Source organism: Zalophus californianus, chromosome 3 (genome assembly GCF_009762305.2).
Source record: "Zalophus californianus isolate mZalCal1 chromosome 3, mZalCal1.pri.v2, whole genome shotgun sequence".
Lineage (NCBI taxonomy): Eukaryota > Metazoa > Chordata > Mammalia > Carnivora > Otariidae > Zalophus > Zalophus californianus.
This window is the reverse complement of record NC_045597.1, coordinates 54,527,103-54,533,102: the sequence shown is the minus strand read 5'-3', so window position 1 is coordinate 54,533,102 and position 6,000 is coordinate 54,527,103.

Below are 6,000 nucleotides of genomic sequence, written 5' to 3'. Positions count from 1 at the left end.
AGATGCAGGGAACATGGGAAGAAGGAACAAAAAGGTCTTCGTGATGTCTTTTTTGGTGTGTACCAGGTGGACCAGCCACTCGCCCACCCATGCAAAGGGTAAAGCCTGGCCACAGGCATGTAAAGTGTCATCTTCCGTAATGCACTGTGGCTACCCTGTTTCTGGCTCACTTCCAACTGGGCAATCATGTGGAGAGATGAAAGTGAATGGAGAATTTAAAAGGTGACCTAATTCTCTGCTGAAAGCATTTCCAATCATAGGTCTGAATGTATTTTAATTATACCTGGACGCAGGAGCCCTCACCCAGACATAACTGAAGTCCCGAGTGGACTGTCACTGTGGCTGTAAAGATTTGTCTAAGCTTGTGGTTATCTCAAGAGCCTGACATCACACTGATCATTAAGCAACAGTGTGGAGGCGCAGCTGGGAGTTTCCATGGCAACCTGCACTGGGTTCGCCTGCAGAGCTTGGTAACAAGAGCATTTTATTATGGGTCATTAAGGGCAAAAATTTTCATTTACATTATTTCCTGTAAAATCCTATTATTTCAGGTGTTACACTCCATCTCCATCAATGCAGCTCTTCCAGAAGAAATCATAAAAGTGGGTTATTAGGTAGAGAAACAATAACAAGCTTCAGGTAAACTGTAAACCACAGTGTTCTGTAGATGAGAAAAGCATTTCACAATAGGGATGTGGGCTAAAGAAGCATCCAGCACTCTCTGAAGGCAGAGAATTCTTATTCTGAAAAGAGAACCATCTTTCTTGTTATTTTCTGTTCCCCAAGCCTGAGTCATGCTTTTAGAATGGTTGATAAGGATTCTTACATTAAGGATACTAAGTAAGTATCGACAAATCTGGCTCTGTTGTTTTAGGCTCTATATATTATTTTATTGTGATATCAACACTTAACATGAAACCAACCTTCTTAACGAATGTTTAAATGTATAGTACAGTATTGTACAGGCACAATGTTGTACAGTTCTCTAGAGTTTATCCATTTTGCTTTGGTGAAATTTTATGCCCGCTGATTAGCAACACCCAACCTCCCCCTCGCCTGCCCCTGGCAACCACCATTCCACTTTTGATTCTGTGAATTTGACTATTTTAGATACTTCACATTAGTGGAGTCATGCAGTATTTGTCTTCCTGTGACTTGGCCTGTTTCTTATCCTCAACAGGCACTGAGTCTTCGGTGTCTTATATTCCAGAGTTCCTTTCTTTCCCAGCTCTACCAAACCCAGGAAATGGGAGTTTCTGTCAGGGTTCAAGTACTTAACACTCAAGAAGGCAAGGAGCCTCTCCCTTGTTTATCTGTGCTTGGGAGTAGGGAAATTAGGCCTTCAAGCTGAGCCAGCATCTTTACAATAACCCAGGCCCCTGGCCAGCATTGCAGGCTGACCTGGAGCTGACGGACAGTGATTGCCCTGAAGCTGTGATAACACCAAGTTAGCCTGAGGACTGGCCCTCAAAGGTCATTCATTCACTCAGAGCTCCACCTGCTGCCTATAATTAAGGATATCAGTTCTACAAAGGCAATACCACAAATACCACCGAATATTCTCTAGCTCCCAAATCCCTGTGACCTAACAATAGTTAATTTAGCTTCTTCTGAATGGTCACAAGTTCTCTCATGATCAAAAAGATTCTGGGGGGTCTTGCGCCCCAGGATGACAGCTGAGATGTAGAGATAAACAACAAAGGGTCTAATCCTTACATTTCCTGAGTTAATTTAGTATGGTCAGGAATACGTGAAATGCTTCCTTGTTCAGAAACCCACTTGCCTAAATGAGTGGAACAATGGGCATGTCATTGAATTAGTTCACGATTTCACCGGCATTTTACACCATCCTCCAAGGATGGTGGTAATCAACTTCAGATGACCCAAAGTGGAGCACTGGCCAGTGAGTGGGTGATTGTCAAAGCTTCGCTTATAGAGAATACCTGGATCATACTTAAAAAACAAAATATAAAGCTTTTCCTTCTCTCAACGTCCACCAGAACTGTTAGAGTTATAAAAAGTAAATTTTTGTGTCAAATTCCAATTTTTAAGTACAGAATTAAGGTATGTCTATTCTGAACAGTATGATCTCTTCTTAGGGTTAAATGACACAAGGCAGGAGAGAAGTGAATGAAGACAATCGATGAATGTTCTGGGATGTATTTTCTGGTGTAACAGAGGGACCGGGGAGGTAAATTCAGTGCAGACTTCCTTTCGAGCTGTGTGAGCCAACACACAGGACCTCTCGAATACTTTCAAGCCCAGAAGATACTCTTTGAGGGTTATGATGGAGAGATTACTTTACAAGTTGCTTTTTTTTTTTTTTTGCCCTGGAAAAGGGGATCAGTCTAGATTAGATTTGGAAAATGAGGCTATACTGCAGATAAACAATAGTGGATATGTAAACATATGTATATGTGGAACAGAGGTGAATATCAGGTTTAACTGGTGCTTTTATACCAGTGATTACCTGCTACTAAAAGGCTTGGGGCTATGTGAGATGTCAAACATCCCTTTAAGAGGATTCTAATTCAGGAAGTGCCTTATGTGGGGAGGTGAATGTTCCAGCTCCCTAAATCAGTAAGTATATAATTAATTAGAGTTAAAAGGAAGCAAAGCTCTGAGGACAGGGGTTTCACAGGCAACTCCCAAGAGCTGGATTAAAAGATTGGATTTAACCACAAATTATTGTCCCAAATCCCCTCCCTCACCTCCAGTATACATACAGTTAACTCTCATAAAGGATTTACAGGTGAAGAACTGCTTTTCTTGGATAAAGATAACTGAATAAGAATGGTATTTATACATAAAATTAACCTTTTGTAACCTACATTTTAAATTTCTTTTATCTGGAATGCATGGGATAATTTTTGTATGGATTATCAAAATAAAATTTGTATGTTTAAATATTCTAAACAGAGCATACACAGAACAGATTTGAGGAATACAAATATTTTAGACACAATAATGACAGAGATAAAGGGAGAGAAAAAATTTTAAATAAAACTCAATTCAATAAAATGGAAAGGTTTTAAAAATTTAGCGGTGGTGTTTACTTCTAAATGTGTTGTTCCATTGTGTACTCTTGGCTTCTAGATTGTAAAAAAAGTTTTAGTGATATGCTTTATCAAAAATAACAATGGATTAATATTATAATAGTTTGAACAAAGTGAGCTAATTTAATTAACTTGTCTATTATGTCCTAAACTATTAAAAATTAAAATAATCTGCTCTGAATTAAAGGGCTGAGCTGCCTATGGACATGTTGGACATGTATTAGAGAAGATTCATCTCTTTCACTTGGTTCTCTTATTAGTTCTGAAGAAAACCACTATGACCACTTTTCCAGGTCTGTCTATCCTCAGTTCCTGAAGAAATAATCACCTCATCCAGATATGAAAGGCTGTCATATTTGTCATTTAGCATTGGACCTATGAAAAACCAAAAGTGCTATTGAAAATGAAAGGCTTAATTATTTCCATTTTTTTTGCAGAGTCAGTTACTTGAATGACCTTCTGTTCCTTTTTTTTTTCAATGTTATAGCCATTTATGAGTATAATTAAAAAAAACTAATTGAAGTGTAGTTGACAAATAATATTATATTCATTGAAGATGTATAACCTAGTGATTCCACAATTACTTACATTACAAAATGCCCTCCATGTTAAGTGTAGTTACGCTCTGCCACTATGCAAAGTTATTATGATATTATTGACTATATTCCCTATGCTGTACTTTTCATCCTCATGATTTATTTATTTTATAACTTAATCCCCTTCCAATCTTGAATTGGATGAAATGGTCAAAAGAGTACACTTATAAGACATCTTTATAGGCTAATTGGGAGCAATTATCTTCAATGTTGATTAACAAATAGATCTATAATTAAGATTCTGAGAGCTTTCTATGCAGAGGAATAATTTTGTAATGTTCATATAGAAGCTGAGTCTCAAGAGTTTTAAGGACCTCACAAACATCATCTATTGGCTTTCTGCAGCATCTTCATAAGGTAGTAGAGAGCTGGCATCCTGGCCCTGTAGCACAGATGACAATGCTAAGCTATAGCAGCAGGTGTTGTATTTATACTGATAATGCATTGAGCCACAGTCTTTTTTATTTCAATTTTAAGGACCTCAGACACATAGGACTGAATTGCTTATGCTCATTAGTCCAACGCCCACTATTAGCATCCATCTGAAGAAAGTCCTTGACTTGTTCTATTACTCTTCCCTTCATCTCCATCTCCAATCCCATCCCCCTTCCTACTCTCCTGGAAAAGTATAAAAAGGTATGTGCTGTCCTAAGAATATGCAATGGGAAAAAGACAGTCTCTTCAACAAATGATGTTGAGAAAACTGGTCAGGAACGTGCAAAAGGATGAAACTGGACCACTTTCTTACACCATACACAAAAATAAATTTAAAATGGATTAAGGACCTAAATGTGAAACCTGAAACCATAAAAATACTAAAAGAGAGCACAGGCAGTAATTTCTCTGACATTGGCCATAGCAACATTTTTCTGGATATGTCTTCTGAGGCAAAGGAAATAAAAACAAAAATAAACTGTTGGGAATACAGCAAAATAAAATGCTTCTGCATAAAAAAGGAAACAATCAAAAAACCAAAAGACAATATACTAAGTGGGAGAAGATATTTTCAAATGACATCTCTGATAAAGGGTTAGTATCCAAAATATATAAAGAACGTATACAACTCAACACCCCCCCAAAATAATCCAATTAAAAAATGGGCAATGCGCAGAACATATGAAACAGACATTTCCCCAAAGAAGACATACAGATGGCCAACACATTAAAAAATGCTCAACATCACTGATCATCAAGGAAATGCAAATCAAAACCACAATGAGATATCACCTCACACCTGTCAGAATGGCTAAAATTAAAAACACAAGAAACAAAAGTGTTGGCAAGGATGTGGAGGAAAAGAAACCCTTGTGCACTGTTGGTGGGAATGCAAACTGGTATAGCCACCATGGAAAACAGTATGGAGGTTCCTAAAAAATTTAAAAATAGAACTACCCCATGATCCAATAATTGCACTACAGGGTATTTGCCCAAAGAATACAAAACACTGATTCGACAGGATACATGTACCCGTATGTTTACAGCAGCATTATTTATAATAGTCAAATTATGGAAGCAGCCTAAGTATCCATTGATAGATGAATGGATAAAGAAGATGTGATTTATATATTACTCAGCCATATAAAAGGATGAAATCTTGGCATTTGCAACAACATGGATAGAGCTAGAGAGTAGAATGTAAGTGAAATAAGTCAGTCAAAGAAAGACAAATATCATATGATTTCACTCATATGTAGAATTTAAGAAACAAAACAAATGAGCAAAGGGGGAAAAAAGACAAAGCAAGAAACACACTCTTAACTAGTTAATAGACAACAGACTGATGATTGCCAAGGGGGGTGTGGGTGGGGGATGGGGGAAATAGGTGATGGGGAATAAAGAAGACACTTATCATGATGAGCACTTAGGATTGTATGGAATTGAATCACTATATTGTACACCTGAAACTAATATACCAGAATTAAAATTAAAACTCAAAAAAATATATGTGCTGTCCTTCCAAGCCAACAATCTAACTGCATATGCATTTATGACTCAGCAATTTTGCCCTTGGAAATGTACCTCAGAAAAAAGCTTGTACACATTCATAAGGAACTACATACCTATTTCTTTATCACAGAGTTGTTTGGGCGTAGCAAAGAAATGGAAGCCACCTGTATCCCCCACTAAGTGAATAAATACATAAAATGTGGTTTATAGACATGATAGAATACTATGTAACAGTCAGAGATAATGAATTAAATTCTCATATAGTAACATGAGAAATGTAGGAAACAGAATGAGATCTAGAGCACAATGTCATTTATGTAAAATTTTCTTTTTTTTTTAAAGATTTTATTTATTTATTTGACAAAGAGAGACACAGTGAGAGAGGGAACACAAACCGGGGG